At 39.8% G+C, this 21,281-nt stretch overlaps 2 protein-coding genes across 3 annotated transcripts in view; both read right to left on the bottom strand.

The window, feature by feature from the left end:
• FBXL7 (F-box and leucine rich repeat protein 7) overlaps window positions 1-21,281 on the bottom strand; it is a 230,700-nt gene that overhangs the window by 159,812 nt on the left and 49,607 nt on the right. The window lies entirely within an intron of this gene.
• LOC121929079 (zinc finger protein 239-like) overlaps window positions 1-21,281 on the bottom strand; it is a gene marked incomplete at its 3' end in the record, with an annotated part of 257,852 nt that overhangs the window by 235,732 nt on the left and 839 nt on the right. The window lies entirely within an intron of this gene.

Below are 21,281 nucleotides of genomic sequence, written 5' to 3'. Positions count from 1 at the left end.
CTCCTGACTGGGCTGTCATTTGGAGTAGGATTCAGGAGCACCCCCATACTGCAAATATATTCTTTCAGGGTGAGTGTAACCCCAACCAGGAGTAGTTTAGGCCTAGGGCCTAAATCCAACTTCTAGTTCCAACCAGATCAGATTTATTGAATCAATTGTATTTACGTAACTGCTGATTTATTCTTTAGTCACAGTTTCAACAGGTCTTCCCTAACTGGAACTGATCTTGCATCCCATTCACCTTTGGCCCTGACAGAAATTTATCGTGTGTTCAACAGATAGTCCAAAGTGCTCTAGGCTCCATAGTAGGATCAGAGGGAAATCTGTGCATTGGATCGTTCACAGGGTCTTCGTTTAGGCTGAAAGGAACTAAATGGGAGTCTGCTTATTTCACTTCTGTTGTTCAAATTTCCAACAATGGCCAGCCAAAGGTTATGACTGTATATTTCTCTCCACTGCTGCTTTCATGGGGAGAGGAGGTGCACAGAACTGGGAGCCTAGCCCAAGTGTGTTGCAATCAGTAGTCAAGGGAGCTGCCTCTTCCAACTGCCCCATACCCCACAAGCGGAAAATATTATTGAATATACAATATAATTTTCTTCCAATACTACATATATATAAAAGACTACTGTCAGGCAGCTTTTCAACTCCATAAAAGCCTTAAAAAAACAAGAACCTTTCCTCCAAGTCAGACTATAAGTCCCTGAGGTGATGGTCACCATGCTCCAAGCCAAAAGAAACTGGAATGAACTCTTAAGAGCCTGGCTGATAATGCAAGAGATTTCCTTTCCAAGGTCACAAGGGGTTGGATAAACTGCTTTTCTGCAATTCAGATCCAATAAGACATGGGGAAAAATGGCTCGTGGCTCCTGTTGTCTTGGTAGATTTCCCTACAGCTTTGTGAACATGCCCAGCATTAGCAGACTTCACCTCTTCCAGCTATGGATCTGTGGTGCTCCCCATAGTCACATATGGTATTCAAACCTCCATGCATTTGGCAATTCTCACAACCACAAAATTCAAGAAATTCTTTGTTTAAATAATGTTTCATGCTCTTATAACTGGAAAGATATACTTTAAAGCAGGCAGGCAACAACAGGAGGTCTGGGGAAACTTATGTGCCCTGAAACCTTTCAGGGGCAACATGGACTACCAAAAACTAAAATAAAAACTCCAAAGTGGCTGGAAGTCCATTTCTGGGTCTCAGAAATGGGTATTGTTTGATGTTAAACAAAACAAGCAGGCTTTGCAACTTTATCAAAGAATAAATTGTTGCACCTGGAGCAAGAAACAATAAATAAATTGCTGCACTTGGTCAGTCTGGGAATTCTGGAGTTATTGAGAGCTACAAAAACATCCTTGAGGGCCACGTGTAGCCCTAAAGTCACTATTTGCCGATCCCTGTTTTAAAGTGTGTGTGTAAATGTCTGCTATGTTCTCCAAAGCCAGAAAGGCCTTCAGTCAAAACTATTAACAACCATGAGATAGGTTTTCAGTGCAATGACTATCCTTTTGACTAGCAAAGGCAGCTGGGATGGGGTGGGTATCCTATGCAGAGAAAATATAAGTAGATTTGCTGAATTTTATAGAATACACACCTTTGGTTTTAAAATATACCATATATGCTCATGTATAAGTCGAGGGCAAGTGTTGGGGCCCAAATTATGGATTTTGCTATGACCCGTGGATAAGTCAAGGGTAAAACTTAGAGACATACAGCAAAGCAAAACAATGTGAAAGAACTTACAAAATTCCAGCAGACATAACTCTTTGTGCTTACTCTTAAAGCTGGATGGATGAAAGAGTAGTGGGGGTCAATGCTTCCAGGACAGATTATACACTTGTTTTTCACCAGGGGATGGTTCCTTCTTTTAAATAAGAGTTAACAGTACTTACAATGAGCTGTGGATAAGTCGACTCAGGGTTTTTTGATCAATTTTTGACCTAAATTTCTAGATTTATACATGAGTATATACATTCTATTATGAATGCCACACCTTCAATCTTTCAACACAAGAAAAGCGTGACCTTCCAGATGTGTTCAAATGCAGCCTCCCTCACAAGTGACTGCTGCCTAGGTTCAATGGAAGTTATAGTCCACCAGCATCTGGAGGGTTGTATGATTCCCCATATACTTACAGTACTTCTCCATAACTTATAAGTATAACTTATGTTATACTGATGTGAGAAAACTTCCATAGTTTAATACCTAATGCACCACACCCCTATTAAAAGTCGGTAGAAGTGCCAGGACTAGATAAAAACATTGCTCTAGGGCCTCATCTGGCCCAGAGCAAACTAATTGGACATTTTTAGCCTACTGGACCAATGCCATTGCTTTTAATCACAGAACAGCATATATCTTAAGAACATCTTCTCCGCCCCTTTCCTTTACAACATGACTATGTGAAGTACTGTCAAGATATTAAGAACAGCTGGATAACAAACTCCTGCTTGGTGCAGCAATGTGGCCAATGTATATGGCTTCAAATAAGGCTATACATTTTTGCATACATCATTCTGCCATGTGAGATTGAAAAAAATTGTTCATGTTTGGAACTTTTCTGGAAAAATCATTTGTGAGAAAAGAAACATTGCTTCTGTGAAAAAACATTCATTAGCATTTTTGTGTAAAATACATTTTTTGCACAAAAATGGGGGGTTGCTCAAAAGCCAGCAAAGATGGAATAGAGCACGGGTCTTTTCACTTTCATGAAGGACAAATCATCATCATCATCATCATCATCATCATCATCATCATCATCATCTCATGGCAGCTGATGGCTTCATTAGCCTGTCAAGCCATCCTTTTGTTTGGAGGATGGGAAAATGAATAAGAGTCATTTAGTCTCTACCCTCAAGTGAGTGGCATGCTAATTGCTGCACACTTTCATTCACTAATGGAAGCTATTATGGTCACTAGTTCTGGAAAACATCTAACCATAACCATCCTCCTACAGATGTCTGAGCTAGCATAAGAACTATCTGTGTATGCCTTGATAAGACAACTATGTGGCATACAGAAGAGGAGGAGGTGGTGCAAGGTTCTCATTGTCTATGCAAACATAAAAAAGGGGTAGTTTAGGGAGCCTCAGATCTAGGGTTTTAAACAAAACCCAAAAGCAGTACAAGGCAGAGGCAATAATTGGGAGGCAGGACTTTTGAAAAATCATCCAAAAAAGTCAGACCTGAATCCCATCACTGACATCAAGGAAGAAGTGGGGAGATAATAAATTGTAATAACTGTCCATTAACCACAAAATGTCTGACTGTGTTAGGTATGCTAAGTGCTACAAAACTATTTGCAAGTACCAAACAAAATGGAAAAAGAGAAACAACACACACTATTTTCCATCCATGACATATCCCATAACTATCATAATTCTGTCAAACATACTTTATGCTCATTGGATGCATTGATACAAAAAGTAGCCAGCTGGTTATTTTACTGCATGAGAGCAATTACATTCTTCCAGCTTGATTCACAATGAAGTGTTGGAGTTATCCCTCCTGTCCTGCCCTATACATACACTCCATTATTACATGTAGGCTATGGTTCAGTCCTGGAATGGCCTTTGATTAACACCAGTTGTAAGAAAATGAGCTCAAGGGAGTGAAAATTTACTCAAAAGAGTGAATGAAAATACTATTTATCTACAAGAATTAAATAACATCTTTTAATATATAAAAAAGCAAAATACTGCAAATAAAAGTGCAGAAGTGATACTGAAAACCATCACTTCATTGTTCCTGTAGTTATTATTTGAATTATGAAATTATCTGGACATGCAAAGCATGTGGATACACATTATCAAGAAAACCCAAGACATTTTGAATCTGAAGAAGCAAATCCAAACTGTGTCCCTGTCGAATGCAAAATATATAAATAGAACAACTGGCAGTTTGATGCTGCCAGTTGAAGAGTTTAATTACGTTTGCCTGGATGTGATCCAGTACTTTTTAATGCAGGCACTTCATGCATTCATCTACAAGCCAGTGGCCTCATCTAAACTACATTCTGTATAACATGTTGATATCATTTACATATTCATGTCTTTCCCCAGACAATATTGGGAATTGGGAATTGATGATAGCTAATGGATAGGAGAATTCTAAATTAGGGGCAATAAACTGACTGGGCTTAGGGACGAAACAGACTGCTCTGAAGGAGTGGCTTCTAGACCCCCCTTTGAATGCTGGATCAGGGCCACAGCAACCACACACTACGCCCCTGATCTGGCATTTTCCCAGTGCAAAAAGAAGCGGCAAAAAGACGCTCCTCTTTGCACTGGGGAAAAAGCACTTTTGCCACCATGGTGCCATTTTTTCCAGGCTTCTGCGGTGCAGTGTGTGTAAACACTGCACCTCAGAAACACCATGAAGCTGCCGCATGTGTGGCCAGCCATGCGATTTCCAGGTGGTGTGGTGGTGTGCTGCTGTCTGAACACCACACCCCACGCCATCGGGAAGCCAGCTCTTTTGCCTATCTGTACTGGCTGTTTCTCTCTTTAGTTTTACCTCCAACTTAAATAAGATAAAGCAATCTAAATTGGATTTTTATTAGTACAGACGACCTGTTATGACATCTACATTGATCTCCATAATTGGCAGTATAGGTGCTTTTTAAGAGACTACATACCTGTACTCGCACAGCTAACAGTGCTGCAAGAGAAGGTATGATTTTGACGGCCCCCAGGGATAGAGACCAAAACTAGTACTGAGTAGTGCTGCACACCATGTTGCTGCACATGATGGGGGTTTTAGGCCCCAACCACCACTACATGCACTTTGGATTTTTGATTCACAGCCCACCCTCCAGTCTCCAATGCAGTATGGAGACTTTGAGGCCAGGTGGGAATTTTCTCCCCTTTACCTATTTTTCTTTTTTTACCCACCGCATACTTATCTGGAGGATTTTGACAATTTGGCAAAAGGTAGTGCCCATAAGTAAACTGTCAATGGCAGATAGCACATGAAGATTATATGAGTTTTGTGAGATGTTTAGCATTCTCTGTCAGAGTGCTCGGGTACCACAACTACATTCCCAGTATTCCACAGCATTGGACTATGGTAGTTAAAGGGGTATCAAACAAGTATTTCTGCAATGTAGATGCAACCCTGGTTGCTATATCCACCAAGGTATCAGATGACTGAAGCAAATGATGTAAACTTATTTATCATTAAGCCTAAAATTCACAAAGGGAAGCACGAGTGTTCCTGACTTACAGATGCAAAGCCCAAGACAGGTAAAGATACACACAATACAGACAGCAGTATGAACTACAGGGCATGATAAGCATAAAACACATTCAGCATATGACGAAAAGTGTTTCCTCAGCTTGAGAGAAAAACTTGCTTGTCATATATTTACGAAAGGCTTAATGACAGATTAAAAACAAAGAACTCATATAAACAAGATTTTACAATTGAAAGCTATGCTTTTGTTGTTGTTTTTTAAAGGACATCTGCCTATCAGAAAAGTCTTTAGAGGTCACTCCCAATCTGTCTAAACAAGGCTGCCAAATGACATACAACAGAATTAACACAAAAGAACATAAGGTTATAATGCATAAATCAGTTTTCAGACAGACAGCATATCCAGATAGATCCACTCAAGTGCTTAGACCAGACAGAGTGAGCTAGGATTACACTGTTTGGAAATATTGTGGCAATATTGCAGCAACCAAAGATGTAAAATTCCTCAAAAATTTGAAGCTGGGGGCAGGGGGAAGTTGAACATTTTGACTTGTTTTTTTCCAGGAAAAAAATCAGGGGAAGTTTAAATGGGGGAAATATGGTATTTGCCTCCTTTGCTGATTGAAAATCAATTTGTTACTTTAAGTATGTAAAATACATTAGACAGACAGACACACACACCGACACACACAATATTAATACAATAATACAAGTTTTTGTTTGGCATAAAATTATCATGTTTGCCATTAAAAATATACTTTATTCAGACAACAGTTACAAACTGAATTCTCTTTTTGAATTTTGTTGTTGTTGTTGTTATAGAGTTACAAGGTCTTGAACTGTCAGGAACTTCTTTGGCTCTGTCACTTGACTAGTACCAGGCAAAATACAATAAAGAGCAGAAGCCATCATCATTATTAAAATAGAGAAATCTATTTTGTCTCTTCTAATCTTTTATAGTATGAAGTAGATGTAAAGCATTCATTTCCATAAAAAGGACTGAGAAAGGGATCAGGAATTGCAGTGATCCAATACGGCACATTGCCTTATATAAAATACCTTTTGTTATGTAATTTTTAGAAATAATAATGAGAGAGTAAATACATGAACACCTGCCTGATAATTTTATTCATCATCCTATAAGAAAATATTCCAAAATCTATTTTCCCAATTTTATTTCCTCCCCTCAATTTTTCTTGAAAAAATGTCCGCAGGAAAAAGTTTTTTCCCCAAAAAAACCTCAATTTTCTTCTGGGCCTTCATACTGTATCTCTAGGCCAACTGGAGGACACAAAATTCATCATCCTATATTTCAAAACCTACTTGGGTTCTCATCAGGGAAAGGCAGTTTAAAAACCATGTGGGGGAAAAAGTGATGTCTTCCTAATTATAATGGCCCAAAACAGATGGGCTAAAAAACGCAGCTTCTGGCACATATGGGAGTGTATTGATTAGATGACACATACCCTGAACACAGAAGGAAACCATTGCAAATCCATGTCTCCTCCAAAGAACTAGGCCAAAAAGGAGCTGTAAAATACCTTTCCTTTTGCCAGTCCAGGTCTTGAATCAGGGCCATGCATATTCAGGGCCATATCTGGGTCCTGAATCAGGGCCGTGTATGGCTGCAGACCGCATTCTTCAGCCAATCTGTTTCAGGCCAAAGTAACTGTGATTATGAGTCATTACAATTCATAGAGTCATCATGCTTGCTTGGGATGTTGCGAGAGTATGTCCATGCAGAGAGAAGATTTAAGTCAGTGTATCTTAAGCCACCTGATGCGGGGAACCGAGAGAGCTTTTTCTCTAATGTGCCAGAGACAGGCACCATATTTGAGCCCACTGACATCAACTATTTCTTTCTTTCCTGGAAATCTTCTGCACTGCTCATGCACTAGCAACAGGTCACCTCTTTGACTAGCACTAGTTAAAACTATGCCTACCCCCCAAAAGGCTGTTGGCTGAGTGCATTTCTTTGCAACCTATGTGTGTCTCGTTCCTGTCTGAGGCCAGTGGCAGAGTTCAGTGATCCCCTCAGGAAGTTCTCGAACTGTCTGGATACAAATTTGTACAATGTGCCTGCTCCATACGTGGATGCATTTTACGCAGCTTCCAGCTTAGGCGGAAGCCGCTTGGGAAGAATAACAATGGCCACACTGCACGTGCCCCATTATTTCCTATAGGGCTCAAGCATAGGCGGATTTTCCCTTATGCGGAGGGATATGGAATGGATCCCCCCGCATAAGGAAAGGGCCCACTGTATGTTGTAAGAGGCAATACATCTTACCTTTCTCCCTAGGTAAGATTTGAGGCAGCTTTAAAAGATCAAACTAAAACTTTAATTTACAAAAGTTAAAAAAGAATTGAACAATATTATTTAAAATGTGATTAAAAACACTTAAAACATAATTTCCAGTAACGATTTTTTTAAAATGTAGTACACCACTTTACACACACAGTACTTCTCTATAATTAAAATCCAAAAGCCTGTCTGAATAAAAACATCTTCACCTACTAATGGGAAGAAAGCAAGGAGGACCAACCAGACCACCCAGAGAAGGGAGTTCCATAGACTGGGAGAAGTCTATGGAGAAAGTGCTCTCCCAAGTCATTACCAATTGAGTCTGCAAAGTTGGTGAGATGCAGGCCCAAAACACACAGGCCAAATAAAGCACCTTCCAGGCACTTTGGGGGCATAGCATTCAAATTATGCTTGTTCCCAAACCACCCAGAAGTCGCTCCAAGGCCACCTAAGGCAGCCTGAAGTCAGCCCAAAAAGGAGCTGCAAAAAGCCACTCCTGCCGGCTGCCCATTCAGGACTGTGGCAGTGGCCGGCTTCAGGATCGCAGCAATGCACAGTCCCAGAGTGATCAGGGTTGGAGCAGCCTCTGGCCGCTCTTTTTGCCTCATCTGTTTCACTCCTAAGAGAAAGTCCTCTTTAGATCTTGAAGCTGGCACCAGGTTGGACAAGGAGATATGGTCTTTCAGATAGTCTGGATCCAAGCCATGCAGGGCTTTAAAGGTCAAAACCAGCACTTTGAATTCTGCCTGGAAAAGGCTGGGAGATAATGGAGCTATTTCGATAGACGAGCCACATGATCTCAAAGGCAAAGATTTCTACATGAGCTTCTCCTGTGCTATAGATATTTTGGGGAGATGGTTACAACTGCTAAATGAAACTTGCCTAGAAATATATACAGCCCACTCTTGCTTTATACTAATGGCAAGAAACCTGTGGCCTTCTGGATGTTTCTGAACATCATTTTTTTATCAACTTCAGCAGTCCAGCCACTGGGGAAGAATTACAATTACTGAAGTCCAGCAATATTTGGAAGGCCAGTGATTCCCCACCCTTTCTTTCTAAATGTAATCATTATCCTCTGGACTCTTTGCACTGTTTTTTAAAACTTTCAGAGTCAAAATAGTACAGAGAAGATACTAATTAGGGTCACCCATAGAAGTATGACTTCCTTGTTCTGGAACCTAGGCAGGAGAATTTGAAGGCCAATGGGAACTGAAGACTGGCATTTGGCAGTGTATCATTCAGATACTGAATAAATTAATACCCTCTCACCAAAGAAATCTGCCCTTTGGGCCATTTGCTTACCATAACAGAATAAATCCAATAATAGTCAAGCTTTGTGAGTCAATTTTGCTTCCATTTGTATGCACTATTCCACTTTTGTAACAACTTAATTGGAACTACCCAGTCAGTTTTAACTCATGACTTTTTAATTTGTATATTCCAAAGAATGTGCTCTTCGGAGTGTATTTTAACGGCTTTATAGTATTGTATTTTTAGTACTGATTTTATGTGTCTTTAATTGTGTTTTGTATTTTAATGTGCTGTACCCTACCTTGAGCCTTCAGGAGAGGCAGGAAATAAATTGTTGTTCTTCTTCTTCACTGTTATTTTCAGTGGAGGATGTAAAAACCTCCCAGACATACTACTTGGGGTTCAGCCCCATTGATTTGATGTCAGTGAGAGCATACTGATACTAAGGATTGAATAGAGGTGTTCCTTCAGCACGAAGGTACAGCACTATCCTGTTCTACTACCACTATTTAGGGAGGAGACAAACATATCCATTCTGATGGACACAACTATATCTCTAGCAACCATTCTGAGCTGTAAAACAGAACATTATTGGCTCAGAAAGTCGAATTCTGATGGTTTTTTTAAAGAGAAAGTGTTTTTAAGAGGATCAGGTATTCTTTCAAACTGTACTGTTTTTAATTGCTTTTTCATTATTTTAAGTATATGTTTTAAATTATTTTACTATTGTTAATACTTCACTTTTATGTTAATGTTGACTTTTCATATATTTAAAACTACAGTATATTTTAATCATTTTAATTTATTAGATGCTTTGTCAGCATTGGGGAAAAGGCAGAGCATGATGATGATTCCACATGGATGCAGCATGTCACTGTAGGGCAGGTAAAGCCCATCGAACATCCCTATGTAACACATAGGATTCCCTTTTATGGAGCATGTTTTACAGAAATGGATGTTGATGTTCATTGTTGGTCTTGACCTGTCTGATTTTAATGTACTATTACTTGCCTGGAATATTAAAAAAACCAATAGACTACAGACAGTAGACATTAATAAAAGAATCTGAAGGCAGAACTGTAGGGGAAAGTTCAAATGGAGCTCTTTGGCAATGGAAGAAATATAAATACAACTAGAGGAGTTGCTGAAATGCTATGCAGTTCTTCTTGGCCACAAAAACGGTATATCAATTTCCTTCGCTCCCTGTCGCATCTGTCCTAACAAACTGACCTTTAACTTGAAAATGGTCAGATGTAGGAACCATCACAATGAAGCCGTATCAACTCTGGGCACAGACTCTCTTCCTTCATATAACAAACATATAGGGATTGTTATTTTAGGATAAAAATGAACTTAACACACAATGCTCAAGGAAACCTTTACTGTAAAAATATTTCACGGAGCTCATCCTTCTTCTAGACTATGGAAAACAGATGATTTTTTAAAAAGAAAATGTTATGCAAGGGAAATCTATAACACCATAAAACAGAAGCATCACTTTTAGCTGTCAATAATTTAAGGAGGAAAATAGGTAAAATCATAGCATGGAAAAAATGTCTCGGTCTCTTCCAAATATGATTTACTTTCTCAAAATATTTAGGTATTAGCTCATTGTTCCAGCTGTGTGAACAGGAATTTCTATTGCTTATCATGAATCTCTTGAATTTTGACATTTATTGACCTGTTCTTGTGGGAAAGTACAGATGGAGAAGGTAATTATGATGGCTAGAAACTATGAATTCTAGTAGCCCTTGGGAAGCTGTAGAGAACTAGTCTGCTTCCATGGAAGCCTGAAAGACCCTTCTGTTCTTTGACAGACAACAGGTCCTTGAATTCTGTTTACATACATGTAGAAAAGAAAAATATGTAATCTACAGAAGAGACTGAATGGTGGGAGGAAAATAGCTTAGTCATTCTTTTCATACAATTGAAGTAATTAAAAGTAACATCAGCACCACTCTATTCATTTGTAACTTCATGCAAAACACAGCATTTCTGATTTCAATATATAGATGTGAAAGCTGGTCTGTGAAGAAATCAGACAGGAAGAAAATCAACACATTTGAAATGTGGTGCTTGAGGATGGTTCTACAAATACAGTAGACTGCTAAAAAGCCAAAAGAATAGGATCCTAGAGCAAATCAGGCCTGAACTCTCACTAAAAGCCAAAATGTCTAACGTGAGGCTATTGTACTTTGGACATATCATGAGATGATATGACTCACTGCAAGAAATTATAATGTTTGGCAAAGAAGAAGACAAAAGAAAAAGAGGAAGACCACATTGCAGGTGGATTGATTCAATCAAGGAAGCCATGGTCGTGAGTTTCCTTGACCTGAGCAGGACTGTTGATGACTAGAGCTCTTAGAAGTAGAGTCATACAGTCATGCAGTAGCAATAAGTCAAAGTCAACTTGATGGCAAATAACAACATTTGTAGCTGGGAAATAACAACTGTTCAATACAGAACCCTTCTGTCAAGTGCATGCTTAATACCAGGTGTGGACAGATTTTGGTTTGCAGGACCTACTTTTTGTTGAGGTCGAGCAGGTGCAGTCAAGTGCAAAAGAGTGGCTCAAGGAGGAAGACATAGAACTGTAGAACAAGGTACCTCTGAGCTCATGTTCAGCCTGTATTATATTATATTATATTATATTATATTATATTAGTTTTCAGTACTAGAACCACACACAAATCTATTCCAATTCCTCCCCACAACCCAGTATTCTCACTTGCAGCAGCCTCATCTAAGATGGGGGACTAGGTTTTTTTTATCATTTCTATGGTTAAGACTACTGAGAGTTGGAAACCCTCACTGAACCTCTAGATCCCACGCTACATTCTGCCTGCCCAGGTTATATTTTACTAAAATGCATATCAATGCAGCACATGGGAGTGAAGCTGCCACTTTCACCCATAACCAATGTATTTTATTTATTATTTGGAAAAGCACACATATGTCATTCTCACTGAGACATAACCAGCAGGCTTCATTTTATGCCTCATTTGTGACACTATTTGTTTTACTGAAGCCCAGATTCAAACATGAAGGACCTTCCATCCCGTTTACCGTGGCTGCATTCCCAGACTTAACTTCTCTCCCCCCCCCTTTTTTTTTTTTTTTTTTTTGCATGCTACTGTTTAAATGTAAGCGTTGAACTCTTTGGTATCAGCCACGTGGATGTCCAAAAGAATCATGGTTCCCTTTAGGCTTAGGCTGACATCAGTGAATTGCCAAATCTGCATTCCTTATGCAAGATGACCTGCTGAGCTACAAAAGCCTTGTGAGAAATTAAAGCCTTGGAGGCCATTTATATCTGCTGAGATTCCACCCAACTGTTGCATGTTTCAGTACCTTCATCACTGAAGACATGTTTGTCTTCTTTTTAATTTTTAGGGTAGATTTTAAAATAAGTCATTAGTTTTATTGAACTTTTTAAAATTGAACTTCTGATATGTGCCCAGTGGCCCCAATCCAGGGCTCTAGCCACACTCTTAATATGTATTATACTGTGGACGGAGTTCATTCACATGAATAGAGACATCTAGCCTTTAGAAATGAATGAGATAATTACTGATGACCAAGGGATTTAGTATGAATATTAGAGATCCTGAGCCTCCAATGAATACATCATTGGGAAATGAGCTCCAAATTTGCAAGGTAAGCAATGTAGCCTTCAGGGCCACTGGGGCAGGAAGAAACCAAATTCATAGAATCATAGAGTTGGGAGAGACCTTAAGGGCCATCCAGTCCAACCCCCTGCCATGCAGGAAGACACAATCAAAGCACTCCCAACAGATAGCTATCCAGCCTCTGTTTAAAAAGCTCCAACGCAAAGCCATTTTTCATAGCCGGGGAGGGGATTAAGAGATGCGCACCTGTTCCTCTTCTTTTCCCCTCACCTCCCTTCCCCCCAGGACTTCAGCTGTCTCTGGAGAGGCAATAGAAGTTCCAGGAGGGCAGGGGGAAAATGTCCCAGCCTGGAAGTCCCACTGCCAGAGGGTGGATGTTCCACCCCCAGAAGTCCCGTCCCCTTGGGAAGTTCCACCCTTGGCACCGGGTAACACCCAGTGCCAGAAGGCCTTTTAGTTTGGGCACTTGGTCCCTAAAAGGTTCACCATCACTGCCTTGAAGGCCCCAACTTTGTTTTGTTTTGTTTTCTTTGTTTTAATCCTTTTAAAAGCTTATATCTTTGTTATTAAATATAGAAAATGCATTTTGTATGCATTCTTCCTGGGGGTGGGTAGGTATGTCTCATTCTGAAACTGATTTCACTCACTCCTGCAAGAAATTACTGATTTGTTGTGTAAACATCCCACTGAATAAGAACGGACCTTATTTCTGACAAGAAAAATATGGGTGTTGCTGTCAAAAGCAGTCCCATTAAATCAATGGAAATTACATAAATATTGATCTGTGGAGTTCCCATTAATTCAATGGATCTGCTGCAGCTGAAAGTAACCATTAGATTCAAGACAAAAAGACAAAGAAAGATTTTATTATGACTATAATAAAGCCAGGAATACGCATGAGTTTTGAAGGTGAGAGACACAAGTGTTATAAGTCTATAAAATCTCAATCATTGAATCTCTTCCCATGGTAAAACATTAAGAGCATCCCACTCCACATGTGATGAGAAGGCTTCATATACAAGTCCTACACACAACTATATGGTAGAGGGACTAGGATATGCTCAGTCTTTCAGAAGGGGGAAATGATCAGATATATTTCTCAGAAACAAGTTCATGACAAATAATTACAGTAATCCCTACATTAGCACTTCAATTTACTACACAGAACATTCATTTTAAGATTAAAAGTATGCACTTTAAAGCATCAGTGTTTATTCAGGACATTCATGAAATCTTTCATAATGCTTTAGTTAGGACAGGCAATCCCAGTGTTCAATCAATCAATATTTATTGATTAGTCCATAGGCCATCTCAAAGTACCACAATACAAAATAGAAAAACAAGATAAAATTCTATAAACACTCTGTGTAGAACTCTAAGAGTTATATAAGAGAATATGAGAGTAAAATATATAAAAATAAGAATAAAAATATAATAACGTATAGATACAATACATTAGGCAATGCAATGAATGCAACAAAACTAATAAATCACTCTGTAAGACACTATGTAAAAGTTTAAAAAGAAAGATAATGAATAAGTAAAAATAATCATAATACAGTGGGCCCTTGCTTTATGAGGGGGATCCGTTCCAGACCTCCCCCCATGTAAAGCAAAAAACACGTAAGCTTGAGCCCCATTATATCCAATGGAGCTAATGCTCACTGCGTGGCCACGTGTGCCATTCGCAAGCCCCACTGGATATAATGGGGCTTGTGCTCGCCGCGCGGCAATGCACGCACGTGGGGCACTTGCCCATTTCCCAGGCGGCTTCAGTGTATGCTAAAAGCCGCCTATAAGGAGCCCGCATATGGCGCGGGCTCACTGTACAAAAGTCAGTCGGAATAAAATTACAAGCATACATCAAAATTCTTCATCACCCCTGCAATTTACCGCAATAATCCCCACATATCTAGATCTCAGGTGTATTGCTTTGCTTAAATACCGAGCTGTAATGAAAGAATGTTTTGAATCTTGACTGCTCATAAAGTATGTTGTTCTAATATGAGTATCCCAGTACAGTTCACCCTCTCCATACACAGGGATCCATTCTGGGTCCCTCCGCGCATGGGGAAAAACGCGTAAGCTCAAACCCCATTGGCTGAAATGAGGGAGTGCTTTCACATTCGGTGTGGTGCACGCAACATGGGCACATGCACCATTCATCACCCGGTGGCTTAATCTTCCACGTAAGGTTAAAGCCATGTATGGCACATCCGCCTATGGCATGGGGGCGCTGTACATAGTTTGTTTGACATATGGACCAAGATACAGATCTCTTTCCTGCTGATACAGTTTGCACTTAAATAATATGTGAGCTATATCCTCACTTTCGTGGTCTCCATAAATACAAGTTTGCTCATTATAAGGGATGTCATTAAATCTCCCAAACCTTAATATGGTATCAAGCTGCTCCAATCTAGCTCAGGTAAATACCTCCCTCAGGTGTTTTGGCATTTGAATTTTTAGGTAGTTTGCTAATTGAAAGGTCCATTTATACTGGCTCAACCATTTTAAATTGCTTACTTCACTAAAAGTGGCCATATCTTTTTGGGCTTCAATATCCAGGATTCTTTGTCTCACATTCTTTTTTGCTTGGTCACTTAGTGTACAAGATAAAGAGAGACCACAACTCCTTATATAGTTTGTTAATTCGATAGACCCAACTGCCTGTAGATGGGATTGTAACTGTTCAGAGAGACCCAGGACCTTATCGCACACAGAAATGTAAACGTTCTAGGGACGGGAGGAGGACTCTCGTGTGCGAGCGCGACCGCCCCAAAATGGATTTTATCGCACACGCAGACGTCCTCCAAGGGGCCCCGTTCCATCCCCTGGCGCGCACCCGTTCGCGTCCAGCCCTGACAGGCGTGATGTTTGCCTGACGGATTACCTTCCGTCTGCAAAAAATGGCGCCCGTCAGGACTGGACGCGAACGGGTGTGTGCCAGGGAACGGAACAGGGCCTCTTGGAGGACGTCTGCGTGTGCGATAAAATCCGTTTTGGGGCGGTCGCGCACGCACACGAGAGTCCTCCTCCCGTCCTTAGAATGTTTACATTTCTGTGTGTGATAAGGTCCACAATCTTGGAAGTCTATCTGGCTCCATTTCATTGATTTTCACCACTAATAAAACTCTTATTTTAGCTTGTTGAGTAGACTAGATTGAGGATTTATAATTTCAGCTCTAACTGTGCTGCTGCTGATGTCCTTTTGTCTACACCCAAGATACTTCTCAAATGTTGAGACTGTGCTTGTTCAACTGAGATGGGATTTAGACCCCAAACTTCGTCCGCGTATAAGAGCATAGGAGTCACTTTAGCTTTATATACTTTAATTATGGAGAAAGGGAACCGGGGTAATTATGTGCTTTGAGTTTAAGTAAAAGATTTGTGTGTGCCTTTGCTTTAAGAGAACTCTTTTGGTGATGACGTAACCAGGATCCATTCTCAGAAAATAAGACACCAAGGTAGGAGAAGGTCTTCACTTGTTCTTTTGCCTCACCCTCTAGTTGCCATCTATGTCTCTGCTGTCTTTTACCAAACACCACTACATTTGACCTAGATTTGTTAATAAAGAATTATCCTGGCAATAACAGCTCAATCTTCTTAACAATCTACGCAACCCAACGTGTGAGTAGGATAACAAAATCATATCATCAGCGTAAAGCAGGATGTTACAAGATGTGTTTAAGATTGTGGGCATATGGACTGCAGAGTCCTTCATTTCACCTGGTAAGTCATTAATATACAAATTGGATAGCAACAGAGCTAATAGACATCCTTATCTTACCCCTTTATGTGTGTTAATGTTCTTACATCCACATTAACAAAATCCATACACTGACCATTCCTAACTGAATTATTCTTAGCTAAAATTATTTACTTGTCTGCATGAGTGGTGAAACCCTTAGATTTGACAAAGGCTCTGTTTAAAAAGTAAAGCTTTGGAAAAATTATGGTGCTTATGCTCAGGTATGCAGTCTTGTGAGTTACTCCATTTGTGATTTTAAAATGAAAGAACCAAAAACCAAGTACAAATAAAAAGGAGAAAAATAATAAATTGATTGATTAATCTTAAATATGAAAAGGCCTTTGCCTATGCAACATTCACCTTTGTCTGTCCTTTGCAGCACAATCAAATGAAATGCAAAAGTTTCCATTTAACCAAACTCTCCCATTTCATCTGAACCAGGAAACTATGATTACTAGCTCCATTGCTAGCTTTGGTGCAAGCCAGGATCTTGGGCCATGGTTTGGTATTATATACATGAATGCCTCAAAAGAAGTGGGAAGGAGCTGCATGCAGAGCAAATGGTTCATTCCTATCTTCATTTACAAAAACTAAGATTGCTTAAAAACAGCCACAGTGACTTGAGTAGCCCAGCATGCAAGGTGGTTAAAGCCTTCAGAATTTAGTTAAAAGAATTTAAGAAATCTACTACCCCTTGGAGGTGTACAAAAAGCTTAACATCACTTCTTTCCTCCACTATTTCAATAAAACTTCTACTCGCTTTAGCACCTCACGGGGAGTCCTCACACCTCATTGCTATATCACACCCATCCACAAACACCACCCTGCTCAAGTGCCCAGGTTTTTATACACACCAAGGGTATAGCAACCTCTTTTAAACCAATTAAAATAAAACAAGCTTACTTAAGCTAGGGGACTCTTTAAAAGGCCAATCACAAGTCTCAGCTTAAGCCTTACAGCATTCTATAGACCATCTATTCAAAAAGCTGGAGGAGGATGCTTGTACACACCTACCAAAAGAAAATATGCAGCAGCACACAGTACAGCACACACAAGAAGGGTGAGCAAAATAAAAGGAAGGAATCAAGATGCCTACCTTCATGACTACAGCAAATCACAGGATTTCAACTAATCTTGCCTACAAGGCTGTCATGAACTTTTATGGGTGCATGAGATCAGCCAGGCCCTTGATCCCTCTATCCCAGGACTCTACAAGACAGGACCCTAGAGTCAGGACTTTCACAGGCTTCATAATGGAACTCCTTTTAGCTGTAAAAGGCAAGGATTGAACCTGAAACCTTGTACATACAATGCTATCCAAGGCAATTGGGAAAGAGGTTTTTTGCCTGCAATACTATTGTCTTCATGCTCCTATCCCACTCCCCCATGTACCCATGCCCCAACAGTGGAAGACAAAGGAGTCAAAACAGGGTCATACAAGCATAGATTAAGGAGAAAGGAAGAACAAGATCTAGGAGAGATGATTTGCAAGGATATAGTCCAAAACAAAACAAAAAACAAGAGTAGTAGGTCAAAGAGGATCCAGTAGAGTTGTGGGTATAGCAATAAAACTACCGTAAATTCCCATGCAGGTATTTGCCTACTGTCGTACAAGGCTAAAATGGGGATAGAAATACAGGCACCAACATAATCTCTTCTCTTCGGACTGACTCTGCATAACCAGCACTTTCTGACTACCATGTGCTAAATATGGTAGCCTGTGCCATGCCCAACAGTCATGTTGCATTAATCATTGTTGCAAAACTCATACGTTCATGAGCCCTGACATGGTATTCAACAGAATAGTCTGGGAGCCCCGTTCAGACTTTGACACTAAAAATGCAAAGGTCTGGAATGCTAGAAAACATGATGAGGTACTTAAGTGGGAGGGTTCACATGCACACCTGCATCCCCATCTATTTAGCCGCACTAGGAACCAGTCAAACAGAGGCATAGGACTCATGAGATTTCTTAGACTATGTATACCTGAATAAGAGGGCGGGGGAGGGGGGTGTCTAGGCATCAAGACAGGTTCTGGCCCAGTGTAGATATCACATCCAAACAATGTTTTCACTATCTTGATTAGGAAAATGGCTAGTCTTGCCATGAGGTAAGGAATGAGTCTTCCCTCAGGCAACAGATGGTGAGGAAGAGAATAAGATCTGAAAGACCAAGGCTACGTATGGCAAGCATTCTTTCTCAAGTCACCTAAGAAAGCCTACCTCCCTTTGTATGTTGGAGGATTCTGTCACATGGCCAGTACAGCATTGATTGTTCATTGTCACTAGTTGTTGACTGCCAGCATTGTCTGTGTTGACTGGCTTTTTCTCATGGAATCAGAGAGTCGTTTATCTCAGAAGACCAAAAATCTTGGGTTAGCTTGGATCAGGTTTAGAAGCCCCTTCTTCTTTGAGACAAAAATGGCATTCAAAACATGTCAAGCTGGAGAAGAACCATCCAAATTGGATCTGTTTTCTACTCAAAAACACCCACATTTTTTACTTAACTTGCAGTCCAAGTATTCTAAAGATACAAAACCTGAACTACTTTGGCAGGGTGTGTACATCTTTAGCATCTATTTTGGGGTGAGATTCGAGAAGGGCAAGTCACATCAGTTTAGGAATGGCAGACAGGATTTCCTCTCAAGTTTAAAATAAAGGATCAAGTGGTTTTTGAGCTGAGAGTGGTGTCATTTGCACTTACTAGTTATACTATGCTAGGATTGTTCACTTCTTTTTTAAGGACACCACAGATGTTGCTATTAAGCATGCTACCAAACAAACACTTGCCCACACACACTATTATAACCATCCTGGACAGGACAAAAGAAGACAGTGTTTTGTTTTCAATGCTCAGGTTGCCATTTCAGTTTTAAATATGGAATCTCATCCCAAAGCAAAGTACAGAGAAGTTAGCTGTCTGATCCTTCATTGTTTTGGGAAACAAGAGATCCAAGTTTTCTCAAGCCTAATATTTTTTCCAGTTGAATTCTGACATTACGACATTTTTCTCTGAAAAAGGTGACATTTTTTCAGGGTGAAGATCATTTATTTATTTATTTATTTATTTAGTATGCTGCCTTTCTCTCGGAGTGGGACCCAGGAGACCTTACAGAAGATATCAATTAAAACCTGATACATTAACACTGTCACGGTTAAAACAGTATAAAATTAAATTAAAACAGTATAAAACTATTTTTAAAACATTCAAAAATAAAAAAAATAAACAAAGCACACACCGAAATAAGAAGCTGCCCTCAGACTAATTACATATTAAAATCTTGCTTAAACAAAAAGGTTTTTGCCTGCCAGTAAAAGGAAAGCAGTGATGAGGCTAGCCTAGCTCCCCTGCCAAGGAAGGGCATTCCAGAGGGTAGGAGCAGCCCCTGCGAAGGCTGCCTCACCAAGTGAGCCTGTGATGGTGACAGAGTGGAGAGAAAGCCTTCCCCTGTAATTATTAGGATCCCTGCAGGTTTGTATGGGGAGACACATTTTTTCAGAACCAAAGAGAATGACACACACATAAAACTGAGAAAGCAAGAGTGTATTAGTTTGAAACCTTGCATCCAACAATGAGACTGTGGGTCTCATTAAAAGATCACTCTTTTAACAAGACAGGTATGAGCAGTATCTAATTCGCATTTACATACTGTATACACTCATGTACAGTATAAGTCTAGAAATTTAGGTTAAAAAATTGACCCCCAAAAAACCGAGTTGACTTATCGATGGCTTGGCAAAAAGTGGGATAAAAATAAATTTTTTATTTTATTATTATTATCCACAGGTCAATGTAATTACTGTACTTTAAGTCACACACACACACACACACACACACACACCACCCCTCTGGTGAAAGACAAGACTTTAATCTGCCCTGGAAGGACTGACCCCATTCTACTCTCTCATCCATCCTGCCTTTAGTATCAGCATGAATAACTATTCCTGCTGGAATTTTGTAAGTTCTTTGGCATTGTTTTCCTTTACCTCATCCTTTACATCCTTCATTATATGCCCCTAAGTTTTACCCTAGACTTATCCACTGGTCATATCAAAATCCATAATTTTGGCCCTAAAACCTGCCCTCGATTTATACATGGGGTCGAATTATAGTCGAGTATATGCAGTATATAATATAATACATGTGATGTAGTGGTTTGAGGAGATCAGGATTCGAACCTTCTCACATCTACAATGTAGAAATAATGTAGTTTGACACCATTTGCCATGGCTTCAGCCAACACAATCCTGGAATTTGTACGTTTGTGAGGCACCAGCACACTTTGGCAGACAAGGCTAAAGACCTTGTAAAACTGTGTAGTCAGAAGCCTCCAACTGGCTGTGACAGCTATTATACAATATATAATAGAAAATATAAGTATGTTTACAACAGAGAGGGACAAGAAATTTGTCATGGAGTGAAGAGGAGGGCAAGTGAGCAAATGATGATGGGGGCAGGTAAGAAGGTTCCAAATGGGCCTTTGGGCTACAGTAAGGCACAGGGCCCCACTGCAGCCTCCTCTCCATGATACCATCATTTACCCTCTTTTACAACCTCACTGAAAATTGCTTATTCTTCTGTGTGTCCGGTGAATAACCAACAGATGTTACAACCAGCTGGAAGCTTCTAACCATAAAACAGATTAGGACTCATTAAATTTCTCTCATGAACTGGACTAAAAATCTTACTTACTATAAAAGTATTGATAACACAATTCTTTTGCAAGTATGATTTTGTCACATACTGTTGGGTAAGGGGGTAATTTAGTTTTACTATAGCACTTTGGTGATCAATCCCAGTCTGGGATGACCTGAACAACTGGTCAACTTGTCCAAAAAATATTCTTGTTTTTAACATAATTTACTCATCATGTCTAGAGATACTTAGCTCAGAAGTTTCAGAAATGAATATAGAAGTGAAATAACAACTCCGTATTTGCGGCTTTGATATTTGCGGATTTGATTATTCATGGATTTCATTAATATGTTCTCTCTAGGACTAGGTCCTCCAGTGCAACTCTGTGGTCAACTTTAACTAAACGTTGCACTGAAAGACCATTTGTAGCTACTCCAGTGCCATTCTATGGTCAGTGTATGTTGGACATTGACCACAGAGTTGCACTGGAGGACCTAGAGATTCCTAGAGA

Source organism: Sceloporus undulatus, chromosome 4 (assembly GCF_019175285.1).
Source record: "Sceloporus undulatus isolate JIND9_A2432 ecotype Alabama chromosome 4, SceUnd_v1.1, whole genome shotgun sequence".
NCBI lineage: Eukaryota > Metazoa > Chordata > Lepidosauria > Squamata > Phrynosomatidae > Sceloporus > Sceloporus undulatus.
This window is presented reverse-complemented; position numbering and strand designations above follow the sequence as displayed.